We start from the raw sequence: 11799 nt of genomic DNA, 5'->3' as shown, positions 1-11799 counted from the left end.
TTTATTGAAACTGAGACATTTCAGCATTCCCAATATCATAGATAAATTAGTCAGTGGTTTTATCCCTGTTTTACTTCTTTAGCCATATACTTGAGACTTGTGTAACATTAATAACCCCAGATTTCTGCACTTCTCTTGGTGTTTGCTAGTTCTTACTTTGTAACCAGACCCACTTTCATATATCTGCCAAGTTTAGGTGTAGGTGACTCTCAATTTTTTCTTTCTTCTAGAGCTCAGCGACAGTTTCCCTGACATCATAAAGCAACAGTGTTCAGAGAGTTTTAATAATTATTTTGTGTCCCTGAGAAAATAACGCATTTAAAAATAAAGTAAGGCCTCATGGGATCCAAGCATGAACCTTTACATACCTGGACTCTCTGCAGGTTTTCTGAGTGCTTTCACATTGGTGGTTTACAAGGGAAGGAAATAAATATGCATCCATGAATATGTGATGAGATTTAAAAATAAAGAAAAGATAATTGTCCTTTCTTCAGTGTTTATGGTCTAAGTGATGTGACTGAACCCCAGCAGGGTGTTTCCTGGCTGTCTCCCCTCTGATTAAACAACATTGTTTTATGTCTTAAATTCCTCTTTGATTCTGCACCTTTAACTTCACTAACCGAGCTGAGGAATCTCTGTACATCTGGCCTGATTGAAATTAAAATTATATCATTATTATAATTACTATTAAAGAAAGAGAGAAAATTAAAAAAAAACTGCTAAATCACTGAGAATCATGTAGTTTTAAAAAATAGTGACTAGTTTAGACGAGGAGATATTTAAAGTGTCTCTGATTCAAACCAACAGTGTCTGACTCACTGGGAAAAGTCTGCGGTGCCAAGTTTGTTAATATGAGGATATTTGTAAGTTTCTGTCTCTATTTATGTATACATGTAGGTAATATTTGATAAATATATGTATAAATACATAATCTATATACTAATTAATAAAGTATTATTCCTTGTTGACATTGTTGTGTGTTTTTCGTAATTTTTTGAGTCAATTCTTTAATATTCACTTATTTTACACCCTAATGAATATTTCACTGCCACTAATTAGCTGCTGTAAATGAGCAAGAGCAGGTCTTATGGCTCTAATGGTTTATTGAGTTGATTCCCTGTCCGAAATTACAAATGAACACGCTTCAGGGCCATTTTGCCTCAAACTGCAAAGCTATACATTACATTACATACAGTCACAGTCTCATAAAGCAATACAGCAACTTATTATTTATAATGAACAGTTCTGAGCATGTGTTTTCCCTTTCATTGTTGCTTTTGTTTCTTTATCTAAGCCCAAAATGCAGGTTCCAATATAATCTTAATGCTTAGTAATATTAATGGTAGGTTTCATCACTCATCACTGGAAAGGAAACAAAGAAAAAGTAATATTGTCTTTTGTTCTCCTTTAAATTGTAGCTTTGTAACCTCAAAACTAATTAACAAGCAGACATTGTGACTATGCTTTGTTGGATTGAAGATGATAATTAAGCTGGAGTGTCTTCTTAAAAAAAAAATCTTTAATATGATTACAAGCTGTTAAATAAACTACAACCTAACAAACTATGAGCTATAACTACATTTAATTGTAAATGACTTACATCCAGTTGTATTTCGACGTCGTTAAGAAGAAATCAACAGTTTGTTTTGGAAAAAAGGAAAAAGAAAAGAAAACCGCGTAATCGTGACGTCATTACTACGCGCCAAACAAAGGTCCATGTGCAAGAGGAAGGTACAAAAAAAAAAAACTCAAAGCGGTGGGAAGTTTAGTTGTTGTTTTTTTTCTTTAGTTTGTAATGAAAACACGCAAAAAAGAAAAAACGTGGAGTCGGAGAAGTTCAGCGTGAGGTCGTGTTGTTGTTCAGCTTCGAGCTGAAGAACTGAAGCTCTGGAGAAAAAAAAGAAGAAAGAAAAAGAGAGAGAAAGAGAGAAACACCGGTGTTTAAAGATTAAAGTCCGGAGGAGCTGCAGTTTAAAAGTTTCTGTGCTTAAAAGGTCAGTTTGGTTCTTTATTTAACACTTTAAACTTCACTTTAACTTTGTTTTTTAAGCCTCGTATCGGTAGTTTAGTCACATTATAGCGATTTAAATTTAGAATAAACTTACAGAAACTTCACTGACACTAAACAACTTTGAGATACTGCAAAGTAACAGTGTAGCACTACAAACACTACACACTATTATAACTGACTACTTAGTTCCTTCTGAATGTCTATTGAACGGCTTCTTTCTTTCTTTCTTTCTTTCTTTCTTTCTTTCTTTCTTTCTTTGTTTCCTTTGCTTATAGTTGTTTTGTCATATTTTCTTGGACCTTGTCTAACTAATGTTGAGTGTAATTTCTATTGCAAGCTGCTGCTGCTGTTGTATCAAACGAAAGACCGAAATAAACTAAACTAAGCTTTACTTTCATGCATCTCAGAGAAAAATGTAGCCTACCACTACAGTGTCCTGCTAAAGTTTAGGCACTCCTGATCAAAATATCTGTTAATCTGAACAGCAAGTGGAAGTTGACATGATCTCCAAAAGGCTAAAAGATACAGACATTCCCTTTATATTCAAAACTTTATTTAGCTATGTCAGTAATTCAATGAAAAAAGTGAAACTAATACCTTATTAAGATCCATTACACACAGAATGAAACATTTCATGTCTTTATCTTATTTCTTTCAATTATAATGACTTATAGGCTATATAATGAAGACTTAAAGTTCAGTATCTCAAAAAAAGTTGAATTTTACAAAAGACCAATATTTTTTTTTTTTAAAGAGACCCTGAGGAGTTTTCTTTTGGTTATGAAAGAGTCTCATATTAATGTGGATGAATCTACGTTACCCACACTTGTTAATGGGTCCATTTTCAATAAATATATCGTTTTGACTTCATAGTTATTTTGAATTATATTATTATTTAGTGGTCGACTCGCCCAGCATTTTCTAGTTTTGATTCCCGGACGCTGCCCGGCGAATCGCTAGTTGGCATCGTTTATGGTCGGAACTTTTCCTTGATATTCAGATTTATTGAGATGCAGCTGTATTTTACCAATAGAAGACAGTAGAACTTAGGGCTGGGACGATATGCTTTTCTCCCGATTAGATTCTTCTACGATTTTTTGAATTGCGATTCTACGATATTGCAGATTCGCTCGATTTTTAGTCTACATTTTTAACATTTATCTGCACACAAATACTGTAGGAGCCTATAAATGAACATACTCCATTATAAAGTGAACTTAAACCCTTTTCAAAACCTGTACTGTCTGTATGTAAAAAAGGCTAACTAATGCACATTGCACAATATTAAAAAAAAATTCAATTTTTTTTTTGATTTTTGAAAAAAGAAATCGATTTAAAAATCGTCAAAAAAGATATTGCGATATTTATGTGAATCGATTTTTTTCCCCACCCCTAGTAGAACTGTGATGGCCGTGGTTTATTGTTGTTATTATTATTATTTATGTGTTTTTATTGATCTTTTATCTCCTTCTCTCTCCTCAGGATGCATCTCTTTGCCGCTGCTCTGTGACGAACGACAGAAGAAACAGACGAGTGGAGAAAAGATGGAGAGAGAGGATTGTGTGCTTAAAGTGGAGGAGGAGGAAGAGGAGGAGACGGTGATAACTCCATCCAGGAGGAGAGAAGAGGAAGATGAGGAGGAGGAAGAGGAGGAGGAGGAGAGGATGAAGGCGAAGGGGTTCAAAGACCGAGTGCGGAGAGAGCTGATTGGTGGACACACTCCGATCTCCGCCTCCTCCTCCTTTAACTCCTCCCCCTTCCTGTCCTGCTCGCTGCGCCGAGGAGGAAGAGGAGGAGCAGGAGGAGGCGACGATGACGACGGCGAGGATGAAGTCAGAGTTGCCATAGTTACCATCGAGGAGGACGAGTCGTGTCCGTCCGAGCCCTTTGGCACCACCCACCTCGAAACGGCCAATCAGATCACACGGACGGAGGACGAGGACGTCAAAGAGCAGCAGGAGGAGGAGGAGGAGGAGAAGAAGGAGGAGGAGGAGGAGGAGGAGGAGAGGAAGAGGAAGGACGGAGGGATGGAGGAGGAGGAGGAGGAGGGAAAAGAGGAAGAGGAAGCTGAGGAGGAAGAGGAGGAGGAGGAGGTGACGTCACCGTCGCTGCACCTGCAGAGCCAGGTAAGACCGCTCGCCTCGCACGTGATTGGCCTGTTTGAATACGTCCATAAAGAAGCAGGTGCACGCAAAATAATGTTTGATCATTTTAAAGGGATAGTTCACCCAAAATTGAAATTGCACTCATTATCTCCTCCCCCTCATGTGGACTAAGGGTTGGGAGAAGTTTCAGAGTCCTCCGTGGCTTCTCTGAGTTACAGGGGGTCTCGGCGTAGCAGTGCATGTCCATATGACGGTAGCGAACGAGCTCACTTTTCTTCGTCCAAAAAGACACACCAAAAAACATCCAAATACCTCCATAGTGCTCGTCTGTAATGTCCCTCTTGTATCGAAGCCCCGACATGAGAAATTTGTCCGAAAAAAATTAAATAAGTCTATATTTTAAGCTTGTTTGTAGCGGAAGCTCCCAGTGTCTCAGTTCAGGTTAGGGTTCAGGTTACTTTATTGATACCCAAGGGTAAACTAGTTTTGCAGTCGAGAGTTAAACAAACAACAGAAAACGAACAATCAAATCATAAACAGGACATTTAAAAAGAACACATACACATAAAACAAGAGACAGCTTGGGCTCGACAGAAAGTGCTGCAGTTCATTAAATAAATATAAAAAGTAAAAAACATGAAACTAAAAACACATAATTAAATAGTTTTAAAAAAGAAGAATTAAAAACACCAAGAGCAAAATTTCCTACAAGTTAAGAGTAAATAAATAAAAGCAATGAGATAAAAAGGGTTCACTGCAAATCGCGTGAGATTCCAGCAGAGCAACACTGGGAGCTTCCGCTACAAACAAGCTTAAAATATAGACTTATTTAATTTTTTTCTGAACAATTTCTCATGTTGGGGCTTCAATACAAGACGGACATTACAGACGAGCAGCATGGAGGTATTTGGATGTTTTTTGGTGTGTCTTTTTGGACAAAGAAAGTTGGTATCCATTGACAACCATTATATGGACAAATACTGCTGCACGGACCCCCCTGTAACTCAGAGAAGGCACGGAGGACTCTGAAACTTCTCACAGCTCTTAGTCGACATGAGGGGGAGTAGATAATGTGTGAAATTTCAATTTTGGGTGAACTATCCCTTTAACACCAAAATAAATAGTGATTATTTTAAAGTTTTTGTTTTTATTTTCACATTTTACACAAGAACTGACAGAAAAGACACAAAATATATATATAAAAAAAAGGAAAGCTATCAATACTTTGTTCGATCGAGGTGTTTTTTTATCAATATGTTGGAAATAATGAACATTTATACGTCTTATTTATTGTATTTATGCAGCTCACTGTGAATTCATTAGATCAGCATTTACAGTTTCAAAATGAGTTCATAAAAGCTGAAGAGTTTCTGAATTGATCGATTTATAACTTATTGATTCTTCTCTAGTCGGACGTTTAACATGAGAACAGTGTTTCTCTCTCTCTGAGTCTCTGTGGTTTTTAAAGAAAATGGTCAAACTTTAAACTTTAGATGTTTCTACGGTGGAAAAGTTCTGAAAAACTTCTCTATGTTGTTGTTGAATCTGAAGCTCAGAGTTATTAAATATTGATTCTGGTCGATGGATCAATCGGCTGATCGATCGTCTCTGAGGGTTGAGCTGTGGAGGATCGGCTGGTTGTGCAGCGAGGCAGCGGCCAGCAGGGGGCGACCTCGGCCCAGCTGTTTTAAAGGTTCAATCTGTAAAAAAATTCCTTGTTTTTCCGTCCAGGGTCACGTGATCCGTCTTTTCTTTTATCCCAGTTGTTCAAAGCTCAGTGTAAATGTGTAAAGGGGCAGTTTGTGTTGTTTTCTGTGCTGTTTTTTGTTTCTTTTATGTCTTTAAACAGCCAGACTTTGACTTATCTGGTCACTCAGAGTTGATTTCGTTTAAAAAATGGGGTGTTTGTATCTGGTCTGGCAGTTTAAATACATTAAAAATAAACAAATTTACCGCACATTAGTCAAATACATTGTGAATATTTCTCCATGTGTCAAATTCAAACTCCAAATACTATACCATACCATACCAGCTTTATTTATAAAGCACTTTAAAAACCCAATGGACCAAAGTGCTGTCCAAAATTAAACATAAAATCGGCATAAGACACAAAATGTAACGGAATAAAACCAATAAACATAAAATAACACTATATAAAACCAATAAAACAATTTAAAACATAGCACGTTAGTAAAAATAAGTCAAAAATAAATAAATAAATGTCATTAAATGATCCAGTAGTTGGGGAAAAGTTCTTCATTTGTGAAATAATCGAGCGTTAACTTTATTTACTTTATCACGCCAATGGTTTAAAACTCAGTTGAATCAATAAATGTTTGATATACTTCATTATAAATGTTGTTTATTTGACCAGTTTGAGTTTAATTTAAATCACATTTTTGCTCCTGAATCCACCAAACTGCTGGGATCAAAGATTTTAGTTTTGAAACGACTCATTTTCAAGATTTGATTTGATTTGATCCGTTATTAAAAATCTGATCAGATAGAATAATACATCCAAACAACTGGACGGCCTGGTTACACACTGACCTGTTGTGTTGTCCGTGTGTGTGTGTGTGTGTGTGTGTGTGGTGGACGATGACATCAGCGTCTGTGTGTGTGTGTGTGTGTGTGTGTGTGTGTGTGGCATTCAGGTGCCATTGTGTCTGCTGTTTGGTCGTCTTTACAAACAAACCAAACGCCACCTGCTCCCTCTGTGTGTGTGTGTGTGTGTGTCTGTGTGGGGGAAAGTGTGTGTCTGTCTGCCTTTCACTCTTTACAATGGAACGACACTAGTAGCGTCACATGACCTGCTGCCGTTCGCATCGAGTCGAGGCTTCGTCGTGCTGCGTTCAGGTTCAGAAACACTTTATTGAACCCCAGACTTTTTAGACTTTATTTATTCCCACATATAAAATAGAACGAAACATTTACTTATCTCTCTTACTAGTAAGAAAAGAAATGTGCAGGTGAGGTCTGAAACCCGAAAGGCTTAGGACATGACCTCACCTTGATCAAACAAATAATTGCAGAAAAGAAATAATAATCACATAGCTTGTGCAAGGTAGAGAAATAGAATAAAATGTAAGAATGTATAAATCCCCAGAGGGAAGTTTAAATCTTTGAATCGTACGAGAAATCAACATAAAGTGTGATATACATGGATAAATAAACTATTATTGCTCAAATAAAAGCAGAATATGAACAGAATACAATAAATAAGATGAAATGGAATAAGAATAAATGAAAATATAATAATAATTCACATATGTACATGTCTTTAGCACTTAATATACTCAGTAAACACAGTTAAACAGTTTAATAGCAAGAGGTTGTACATTACAACACTTAAACTAAACTTCAGAGGAGTTAAACTGTGAGAGTTGATCATAGACTAAATATATATCTGATGTTCTCATTAACGATTCAACAAAAGGTACTTGAACGCCTCATTTATGAAACAGTAATAATAAGTTAAACGACAATTTCCTGAAATGTGACTGACACAAAATCAGTCAATTAATCAATGACAGTAATTTAACTGTTAGTTGCAGCCACATTTTCTATTACACACACATTCTTACTCTCTACACACACACACACACACACACACACACACACACACACACACACACACACACACACACACACACACACACACACACACACACACACACACAGACACACACACACAGACAGTAGGTGTGTGTGCAGGAATGTGCAGCAGTCGACATTCCTCAGATTCCTCACACGACTCGCCGCTCCATCGGGATCATGGGATATGAAGTCTGCTGCTCCTATGGGAACTCTCATCTTCACACACACACACACACACACACACACACACACACACACACACACACACACACACACACACACACACACACACACACACACACACACACACACACACACACACACACACACTGATGGTTAATTAATTCATGTGTGGCGGTGGCGGTGCAGTTCTGGTCTGTGGCCACTAGAGGCAGCGACGTGGAGATGAGATCTGATGACGGACAATTGATTTGACCCTGTGTGTGTGTGTGTGTGTGTGTGTGTGTGTGCGTGTGTGTGTGTGTGTGTGTGTGTGTGTGTGTGTGTGTGTGTGTGTGTGTGTGTGTGTGCGGACTGAGAATCTAGGGCACTAATCTGGGGAGACATGCTCTGTAATCTAAGAGCATTTTTTTTCTAGATTACTACACATATGGGAGATTATACACACACACACACACTGGACTCTCTATAGTTGTGAGACTCGTTGGTATAATTCACATTCCCCGGCTCCTTTAAACCTTTAAAGGGATAGTTCAACATTTTGGCAAATTGGCCCATTGTCATAATCCCTATAGTCATAGCAGTAGGTTCATTACCTTTAATTGTCGGTGCAAGTTATTTTTAGAACGGAGGAGCAGAGCCGTGAGCTGCTCAGAGCTACGCTACAGAGGCTCATGGGATTTCTTGGTTTCCACTCATCAAACTCATCAAATACACAATCCAACAACTCCACAACGCTCTGGTGGACAAGTTGTGACCTGCACATTCACCACGCTATGAGATAATAACACAACGTTACCAGACAGAGTTGTTTTAGAGGTAAATTCAGAGACTGCTTGATGAAAACTTGTCCCTGAAGGCAACGCGCATCAGCGTTGTGTTATTATCTCATAGCGTGGTGAATGTGCAGGTCACAACTTGTCCACCAGAGCGTTGTGGAGTTGTTGGATTGTGTATTTAATGAGTTTGATGAGGGAAACCAAGAAATGAAAGGTAACGAACCTACTGCTATGACTATAGGGATTATGGCAATGGGCCAATTTGCCAAAATGTTGAACTATCCCTTTGATTATGAAAGTATGAATCATCAAACAGCCTTTTGAAGTTGTAACAACATGAATGTCCTCACAATGATAGTTTAACCAAACACACACACATACACATGCAGGAATTAGGCCTATAGTATATTAATGCAGTTTAATGCTCAGGTCAGAGGTTTATCTTTGTTGTAAACCAGTTTTCTACGTCGACAAATTCAATCTGTTCGATAATTCACTCAGATCACACACACACACACACACACACACACACACACACACACACACACACACACACACACACACACACACACACACTGATCATGCTAGGGTCAGATGACTGGTGTGAACACAAGCACATTAGAGCAGCAGTGGCACGTCCGGTATGTGAACACACACACACACACACACACACACACACACATCACAGGGTCCTGATTGAGGTGTTTCCTCTGTGGAGGAACGACGACGGATGATCCTGAACGCGTCACGGTTCATTTCCTGTCCGTCGACCTCGTCCGTTGCCGATGCCGACGAGGACGAGTAGCAGGAAGAGTTGATTTCATGTTGCTCAGTGTGACCGCCGTCCTGTGACTCGGTTTTTTTTCCCCCACACACACACTAATCGGCGTCAGTGGAGAAACAGCTGTAACACGGTGGGACACTCTCTCCAGATGGGACCGAACGATCCTGGCTGGTTAGCAGCGTCGCCGTGGTGACGGAGGACAGTTGAAGTCGTAACTTACTTTAATTTCCTTGTTTCTAAACAAGGAAAACTAAAATCTGAAACTATTGACCATGATGGAGCTCAGGAAGTGGAATCAAACATCATGTGATCCTCGGCCCGAGTCCGGCCCATATACGTCCAGAGATGGGGGCAGATTTCAGCCGTTATCCTCCAGTGTTTAAAGGGATAGTTCAACATTTGGGCAAATTGTCCCATCGCCATACTCCCTATAGTCATAGCAGTAGGTTCGTTACTTTTAATTGTCGGTGCAAGATATTTTTAGAGCTACGCTACGGAGGCTAATGGGATTTCTTGGTTTCCCTCATCAAATACACAATCCAACAACTCCACAACGCTCTGGTGGACAAGTTGTGACCTGCACATTCACCACGCTATGAGATAATAACACAACGTTACCAGACAGAGTTGTTTTAGAGGGAAATTCATGCAAAACCGCTGATGCGCGTTCCCGTCGGGGGCAGTTTTTCAGCAAGCAGTCTCTGCATTTCCCTCTAAAACAACTTGTTTTAGACTTTAAATACATAAAATGCAATAAAATACCAATATATGAAACCAATAAAACAAGTTCAAACAGAAAAAAAGTAAAATTTGTCAATAAAAGACGGCTAATGGCTCTAAAGACTACACAAATGGTAACATGGTAGATGATAAATAACGTTATCCACCGCTCCATGGATTGATTTCTCACCGGCTTCATTGAAAACAAATGCACATGAAGGAGAGGAGGGTTAGTTGTGTTGAGTTGTGTAGTTCCCCTTTAAACATAAAAATTAAACGTGTTTGATCGTTTTGAGTCCAGATCAGAGCGTAAAAGCAGTAAAACCACCACAATACAACACAACAGATACAACACAGTGAAGAATGACTTGTTTGTGGCCGACGGGGGATCAGGCCACGCCCCCCGATCGGAGGACAAACTGAGCGCAGAGTCGTCTTGATGTGGAGTCGACCTTTTATAGGAGGAAGAAAAACATCTCCTAATGGTGTCGGTGTGTCTTTATTCCACTCATACACACCTTAACACACCCACATACCCATCTGTGTGTGTGTGTGTGTGTGTGTGTGTGAGCGCACAAGGTCACATTCCAGCGCCGGGCAGCATTCCAGCCAGTTAGGTCCGACGGCCGATCTCGCCGAGTCAGCGCACTCCACACACACACACACACACACACACACACACACACACACACACACACACACACACACACACACACACACACACACACACACAGAAATACCTCGAGCTGCGGCAGCATTCCTGGAGTCTTGTGCTCGTCAGCAGGACGGAGGTTTTGAACCTGCGATCTGTGAGTTACAGAGCAGAGACTCAGAGGGACGAACGGGTTCAGTGACTCACGTCGTTGAACGTCCGGTTGAACTCTTGAACGTTTGAACCGTCACACACTCGTCTCCTCTACTGGACACTTCATAGAGAGTGACAGGAGACAGAGCGGTGTCGGCATTACACAACAAAAGATGAGGAAAAATATTCTCTAAATAATATACAACAGATTGTTATAAGTCTTAGTGAAATCGGAAGTGGCAACAGTATCAAATAGTTTCAAGAAAAACACAGGATATCTCTAAGGCTACGTTCACACTGCAGTTACAAGTGGCCTGAATCCTGAATTATTCGCTCATGTGACCCATATCTGATTTGCTTTTGACAGTGTGAACAGCACAAGTCGCATTGAATCTGACTTTTTCGAATCAGAATTAGGCCACTTTTTAATTGTGGTACTGAATCGGATACGAATCAAATTTTTTTGAATGCGACCCCAATCTGAACAGCCAGGTCGCATTTAATGCGACTTTGACGTCATTCTGACCCACGCTGCACTGTTTTGTCAATGAATAACAAATAAAGTTGATTGAAAAAAAAAAAAGTGTGCCACAGGCGGGAGCCAGGAACAGAATCAAAACATGGATATCAGAACAAGGTTGATAGTGTAGTGGGGAGACCAGGGTTCGAATCTGACATGAATATTTTTTTTAGCATTATGCCATAAAGTCCTACAATACCAGTTGCCGTTGCCATGTTCGCTTCCATAAACACTGTTGTGGCGTGATGTCATCAATGATCAACTGCGCATGCGGGTCACTTCAGGAGCTTGAGCTGTT

Source organism: Trachurus trachurus, assembly GCF_905171665.1.
Source record: "Trachurus trachurus genome assembly, chromosome: 18".
Lineage (NCBI taxonomy): Eukaryota > Metazoa > Chordata > Actinopteri > Carangiformes > Carangidae > Trachurus > Trachurus trachurus.
Note: the sequence above shows the minus strand (reverse complement) of the source record.